This window comes from Mustelus asterias, chromosome 3 (genome assembly GCF_964213995.1).
Source record: "Mustelus asterias chromosome 3, sMusAst1.hap1.1, whole genome shotgun sequence".
Lineage (NCBI taxonomy): Eukaryota > Metazoa > Chordata > Chondrichthyes > Carcharhiniformes > Triakidae > Mustelus > Mustelus asterias.
The window spans coordinates 62,704,681-62,713,011 of record NC_135803.1 but is presented as its reverse complement, the minus strand read 5'-3'; positions in this window follow the sequence as shown (position 1 = coordinate 62,713,011).

The window sequence follows — 8,331 nt, the reverse complement described above, 5'->3', positions numbered from 1 at the left end:
GATGATTTGCTGGATAGGTATTCGCCACCCCTTGTAGGATGCTTGAGGCACATGTAATGTTCCTGACAAAGTACAGCAAAACTCAACTTTGTCCTGTAAAAGTACCTTCTAAATGTAAAGGTAGAGGGAGATCAGGTTCGATCAGACTAACAGCTTGCATAATTACCTTTACTGTGATAGTCGTTCCGATCAGGATGAATATGGTCACTTGGGATTTACAGATGCACCATAGAACGCATTCTTTCTGGTTGTATCACAGCTTGGTATGGCTCCTACCTGTCCAAGACCACAAGAAACTACAAAGGATCGTGAAGGAAACCCAGTCCATTACTCAAACCAGCCTCCCATCCATTGACTCTGTCTACACTTCCTGCTGCCTCAGAAAAGCAGCCAGCATAATCAAGGACCTCACGCACCCCAAACATGCTATCTTCCACCTTCTTCCCTCGGGAAAAAGATACAAAAGTCTGAGGACATGTACCAACCAACTCAAGAACAGCTTCTTCCTTGCTGCCATCAGACCTTTGAATGGACCTCCATATATTAAGTTGATCTTTCTCCACACCCTAGCTATGACTGTAACACTACATTCTGCACCTTCTCCTTTCCTTCTCTTTGTACGGTATGCTTTGTCTGTATAGTGTGCAAGAAACAATACTTTTCACTGTATGCTAATACATGTGACAATAATAAATCAAATCAAAGGTGACAGAGAGGCTTTGCCATTTCAGCAAAATTCAGAATAAAAATTCTCTGAAAATTGACCAGGCCTCAAAATGATTGAACAGCAGTTTTAGTTCTTGGAAGTTGCACTCTGTGAATGGCCTCTGTTTTATGAGAGTCAGGACTTGTTCCTTGTGATGTGATTACAACTCCCAGATATGCCACTTGTTCATTGAATTGTTAAACTTTCTGCAGATTTAATTTTAAATCTGCTGGAGTAAGGATTGTTAGCAGCTCACCTGATAGGAACAACCATTCATAAGAACATAAGAAATAGAAGCAGGAGTAGGCCATCTGGCTCCTCAAGCCTGCTCCGCCATTCAATAAGATCATTGCTGATCTGATAGTGGGTTCAGTTCCACTTACCCGCCCGCTCCCCATAACCCTTAATTCCCTTATTGGCTAAAACCCTATCTATCTGTGACTTAAACACATTTAATGAGGTAGCCTCTACCGCTTCATTGGGCAGAGAATTCCAAAGATTCACTACCCTCTGGGAGCAGAAGTTCCTCCTCAACTCTGTTCTAAATTGACTCCCCCGTATTTTGAGGCTATGCCCCCTAGTTCTTGTTTCCATTGTAAGTGGAAACAATCTCGATGTTTCTACCTTGTCTCGCCCCTTCATTATCTTATATGTCTCTATAAGATCTCCCCTCAACCTTCTAAACTCCAAAGAGTACAGGCCCAGTCTGCTCAATCTCTCCTCATAAGCCAACCCCCACATCTCTGGAATCAACCTAGTGAACCTTCTCTGCACCCCTTCCAAAGCCAATACATCCTTTCTTAAATAAGGGGACCAAAACTGTACACAGTACTCTAGGTGCGGCCTCACCAGCACCTTGTACAGTTGCAGCATGACCTCCCTGCTTTTATACTCCATCCCTCTCGCGATGAAGGCCAACATTCCATTTGCCTTCTTGATTACCTGCTGCACCTGCAAACTGAGTTTCTGTGATTCATGCACAAGGACCCCCAGGTCCCTCTGCACAGTAGCATGTTGTAATTTTTCACCGTTTAAATAATAGTCCCTTTTCCTATTATTCCTTCCAAAGTGGATAACCTCACATTTACCAACGTTATACTCCATCTGCCAGATCCTCGCCCACTCACTTAACCTACCCAAATCTCTCTGCAGACTCTCTGTGTCTTCCACACAATTTGCTTTCCCACCCATCTTAGTGTCATCCACAAACTTTGTTACTCTACACTCGATCCCCTCCTCCAGATCGTCTATGTATATGGTCAATAGTTGAGGCCCCAGCACCGATCCCTGCGGCACGCCACTAGTCACGGATTGCCAAGCAGAAAAGCACCCATTTATACCCACTCTCTGTTTTCTGTCAGACAACCAATCCTCAATCCACGCCAACACTTTACCCCCAACTCTTTTGCAGTAACCTTTTGTGAGGCACCTTATCGAAAGCCTTCTGGAAATCTAAATACACCACATCCACCGGTTCCCCTCTGTCAACCACCCTCGTCACCACCTAAGAAAACTCCAGTAAATTAGTCAAACATGACTTGCCCTTCCTGAATCCATGCTGCGTCTGCTTGATTGAACCATTCTTATCCAGGTGTCCTGCTATTTCTTCCTTTATGATAAATTCCAGCATTTTCCCAACTATGGATGTTAAACTAACCGGCCTGTAATTACCTGCCTTTTGTCTGCCTCCTTTTTTAAACAGTGGTGTTACATTAGCTGTTTTCCAATCAGCTGGCACCTCCCCAGAGTCCAGTGAATTTTGATAGATTACAACTAATGCATTTGCTATTACCTCTGCTTCTTTTTTAGTACCCTGGGATGCATTCCATCCAGACCAGGGGACTTGTCTACCTTTAGTCCCATTAGCCTACCCAGCACTACCTCTTTAGTAATAGTGATTGTTTTAAGGTTCTCACCCCCTACAGTCCCATGACCGTCTATTTTTGGTATGCTATTTGTGTCCTCCACTATGAAGACCGACACAAAAAACTTGTTTAAGGCCTCAGCCATTTCCTCGTTTCCCATTATTAAATCCCCCTTCTCATCTTCTAAGGGACCAATCTTTACTTTAGCCAATCTTTTCCTTTTTATATATTTGTAAAAAAATTTAAAATCAATTTTTATATTTTGTGCTAGTTTACTTTCATACTCTATCTTTCCTTTCTTTATTGCTTTCTTAGTAGTTCTTTGTTGCTTTTTAAAGCCTTTCCAATCCTCTAATTCCCCACTAATCTTGGCTACTCTGTATGCATTCGTTTTTAATTTGATACTTTCCTTTATCTCCTTAGTTATTCCTGGCTGGTTATCCCTTTTCTTACATCCCTTCTTTTTCACTGGAATATATTTTTCCTCAGTACTGAGAAAAATCTCCTTAAAAATCCTCCACTGTTCCTCAACTGTCCCACTAATTAGTCTGTGTTCCCAGTCTACATTAGCCAACTCTGCCCTCATCCTATTGTAATCCCCCTTGTTCAAGCAGAGGACACTGGTTTGGGACCCTACTTTCTCACCCTCCATCTGTATTAGAAATTCAGCCATATTGTGATCACTCATTCCAAGAGGATCCCTCACTAGGAGATCATTTATTTTACCTGCCTCATTACACAGGACTAGATCCAGGATAGCTTGCTCCCTCGTCGGTTCTGTAACATACTGTTCGAGGAAACTATTGCGACAGCATTCTAAGAACTCTTCCTCAAGTGCACCGCGTCCAACTTGAGTTGACCAATCAATGTGGAGGTTAAAATCCCCCATGATTATTGCTGTTCCATTTCTACATGCATCTGTTATTTGTTTGTTTATGGCCTGCCCCACCTCGAAGTTATTATTTGGGGGCCTATAGACTATGCCCACCAGTGACCTTTTCCCCTTACTATTCCTTATCTCCACCCACCTTGATTCCACATTTTGCTCCTTCGAGCCTATATCATCTCTCACTACCGCCCTGATGCTATCCTTAATTAACAGAACTACCCCACCTCCTTTTCCTTCCTGTCTATCCTTCTGAATTGTCTGATACCCCTGGATATTTAGTTCCCAGTCCTGGTCACCCTGCAACCACCTTTCTGTAATGGCCACTAGATCATACCCCTATGTACTAATTTGTGCCGTCAACTCATTCACTTTGTTTCGAATGCTACGTGCATTCAGGTAAAGTGTCTTTATGTTAGTCTTTCCTACCTGGACCCGATTTGTTAGTGCATTACTTTGTTTGCCTGCTCTGTCCCTTCCTATCACAGACTGGCTTTTCTTCCCCAGACCAACTCCCTGCGCTGTGTTGACCACCTCCCTTCTCATACTTGTCACCTCTTTTACTCTGCCTGAGATTAGATTCCTGTCATCTTCTATACTCCCCTGTTCTCGTTTTCATTCTCTTTTTCAATCAGCTGGCACCTCATGCTAAAAGGATGCCATCTACTTATTGCAACAGGCACTCAAATTTCAAAAGATCTCTTTGAATTGCTGGCATCTGCTTGTGAAATATTGTATGGGCATTGTCAAACCCCTGAGGCAGGCAAGTCCAATTGTAACTCTGATCTTCAAATGTAAAAGCAAATCTGCATTGATCTTCCTTTTTAATGTGAATACTCCAAAATGTCTCTGGTGGAAGAATACTTGGAACCAACTGAAATTATTGACACTAGGGTGAGACTGTTCTCCACAACAGGAGAACAGGCTGATGATTCAGAATTCACTTTCCAATAATTGCTTGTCAACCTACAATTACCATTCAGTTCCTTTATTAGCCACAGAGGTGAATTTGTTGTAAATGTGCCAAACTTTACAACACCCTGTTTAACTAGCCCATCATCGTGTAGCATTCAGAGTGTGGTACTATATCTGATTGTGACAGGTGAACCTATGGCAATCATCGTGTTCTCGTGTTAGCCTTCATCAAAAACAACAAGAATGAATGGTCTACTATTAGAATCACGTCGGAACCTCAGTACTGATCATTTGAAGGAAGCCTGATGACTTCATTGGGAACCCAATCCCTTTGCTGCAGAGGCATCAGGCCTGGAATTACCCGAACAGTTCACAAATTGTTCTTTGTAAATGACTAATGCTACATTGGCCATTCCTTTGCTGAGAACTTATTTACTTTTGAAGTCGGGAATGGGTTAATAAACTTCAAAACTCAAAGTGTCAAAGTGACCTCTGTGATATTTAGAGCTTGTATGAGAAGTGCTGTAGAATTCATTGTTTTGGTTAGAATTCATTGTTTCTTACGTTCGGACCAGATAAGGGAAAACCGTTGTCTCCTGAATGTATATCAGATTAACTTGTTTGTGCAAAACCTGTAATATTGTTTCAAGGCAATGACGAACGATCGCGGCCTTGGAGATTGCTCATACAGCGAGAATCTGTACACCGAGGGGTATAAAACTCTGTTCTTAACTCATATTCGATGAGTCCACTGTTAGGAACCTCACTTCTCCCACAATTGTGAAAATAAACCTGCACTTTGATCCACTAATAGGGTCAGAGGTTTTTTTTACCTACAACACTTTCATCTTCCATTTCAGAAAATATCAAATTGGTACCTTTCTGCTGTGGGACATTTTGAGTTTTGCTGATATTGTTGATTATACTCAGGTCACTTCTAATTGATGATGGCGGGGTGGGGGGTTGATGTGAGGAAGGTTTATTCCTACTGATGCACCATCAATCGAGCAAAGACTAGTTTGTATGCAAGAACAAATAGGCTTTTATTAGCAAAAGACTTGGAGCACACCCATGCCGTGAACTGGTCCAGACTGAGGCAGGCGGGTGGGGAGCAGTCACCTTTATACCTGGACCGGGGGGGGAGGAGTCTCAGGTAGGGCCGGCAGGGACGTGTCGAGGCATGTCACATATACAGGTAATAAGCTAACAGTGGTTTACCACACCTACAACCCCTTGTAAAATTGTCCATTTTACCACAATGGCTTTCTCTGTGCATGTTGATGCTGGGGCTGCTGATTTAACTATTCAACTGACACAACATTTCTCTTTGCAGTAAGGGGGAATTTTGGACTTTTCCTTCACAGAATCTTGAACAGGCGTCCATGCATTAGCTTCGACCAGGGATTGGTTCCCATTGTGCTCTGAACCTTTGGGTATAATTGTTTGATAAATACACCTTTAAAATGATGTTGATTTTTCCATGCTGCTGGTATTCGAGGGGTTACTTACTGGGAGCGCTGATATAAGCCATACAGTTTGTCACCAACGACATGAGGTGAGTCTAGGAGGAGCTGCCTGGTTTGGTTCATTTACATTTATATTTGCAACCCCTGGAGCATATAAAACAGGCCCAGTATTTCTGCAGAGGTTTGAATGTTGGGAAGTTCGGGGACTGTTATCTTTTAACAAGCAGATAAAAGAATTTGTTTTAAACTGCTATCCTCCAGCTCCAAACGACCTCATCCGAAGTCTGCCCATCATCTGTTTACTCTGAGGGGATTGTCACCATCCTGAATTAATCCTAACTCTGTAACACACGCCTGAACCTCAGTGTGAGATAAGGGAACACATATTTCTTCCTCATTTATAAATGACCTTGCGAATGTAGAACAGTTGTTCATGTTACTTCAGAAACGTGGGCTGGATCTGTTGTAACGTTGGAAGGGAGTAGACGATGATATACCTGCGGGAGTTGGTCATGTCATCGGAGTGTGGGGGTCCCTAACTTTGACTATTTTTCCTGGTAATAGCAGATCTGGTTACTCCCAGTCTGACACACACACACCTCTGACAAATTTGTTTCTGGATCTAATAACAGACCTGGAATGGATTCTCCTCAAGCAACTGAGAAGGTAAATGTGTGCCGTCTCTTTAATCTCCCTTTTAGCTCAGATATCTTTGTTTGACAGCAGGAGTGACCTTCTCTACACTGTTGTTCATTGACATCTTGTTTGTTTTCTGCAACTCGTTGAGACCATAAGATGTGGGAGCAAAAGTAGGCCAATAGGAGTCTGCTCTGCCATTCAATTAGAACATGACTGATCTGATATGATCATCTTCATATTCACTTTCCTGGCCTGTCCCCATAACCCTTGATTCACTTATTGATTAAAAATCTGTCTATCTCAGCCTCGAACATACTTAATGACCCAATCTCCATAGCTTTCTGTGGTAAAGAATTCCACAGATCCACTACTCCTTAAAGCTCTGAGAGAAGAAATTCGTCCTCATCTCTCTTAAATGAGAGACCCCTTACTCTGGGATTATGCCCTCTGGTCCGAGACTCTTCATGATGTGGAGATGCCGGCGTTGGACTGGGGTAAACACAGTAAGGAGTCTCACAACACCAGGTTAAAGTCCAACAGGTTTATTTGGTAGCAAAAGCCACTAGCTTTCGGAGTGCTGCTCCTTCGTCAGGTAAGACTTACCTGACGAAGGAGCAGCGCTCCGAAAGCTAGTGGCTTTTGCTACCAAATAAACCTGTTGGACTTTAAGCTGGTGTTGTGAGACTGCTTACCGAGACTCTTCCACAACTTCTTAGCAGAGTAGGCTGGGCCTGTACTCATTTGAGTTTAGAAAAATGAGATCTTATTGAGACATATACAATTCTTAGGGGGCTTCAGAGATAGATGCTGACAGGTTGTTTCTTTTCTAATCTACTATCCATGCTAATATACTATCCTCAACACCATGGGCTCTTATCTTATTAAATAGCCTTTTGTGCACTACCTTATCAAACGCTTTTTGGAAATCCAAGTATGTTACATCAACTGGTTTCCTTTTATCTATCCTGCTCATTACCAGTACAAAAAATTATAATAAATTTGTCAGACATGATTTCCCCTTCATGAAGCCATGCAGACTCTGTTTGATTATTTAATGGATTTCTTAAATGCTCTGCTATTACATCCTTTATAATGGACTCTAACATTTTGCCAATGACAGATGTTAAGCTAAGTGACCTATAGTTACCTTTTTTTTGTGTACTTCCCTTTTTGAACAAGGGTGTTATATTGGAAGTTTTCCAATCCTCTATTCCAGAATTTAAAGATTCTTGGAAGATTACTACCAGTGCATCCACTATATCTGTATATATTTCCTTTAATATCCTAGGGTGCATTCCATCAGGTCTTTAGCCCCAGTAGTTTCCCTAGTACTTCTTCTCTAGTGCTAGTTATATTTATTGATTTCCACCCCCACCCACTTTTGCCCCTTGATTTATTTAGTATCATTGGAATGCTATTATTGTCTTCTACCATAAAGACTGACACAAAATATTTTATTTAACTCCTCTGCCTTTTCTTGATTCCACATTATTATTTTCAGTCTCATTCTTGAAGTGGCCTCTGTTCATTTTGGTGTCTGTCTTCCTTTTTATATGTTTAAAGACACTCTTACTGTCCATTTTTATATTATTTATCTGCATACCCTCATAGTTTATCTTCTCCCTTTTTATTTTTTGCTCATCTTTTGTTGGTTTTTAAAACTTGCCCAATCTTCCACTAATCTTTGCCATATTTTATGTATTTTCTTTCAGTTTAATACTATCCTTACCTTCCTTGGTTAGCCATAGTCGATTTATCCCCTTCCTGGAATCCTTCTTCCTCACTAGAATATATCCTTGTTGTGAGTCATGAACTATTTTCAGAAACATCTTCCATTGCTGATCAACTGTCTTT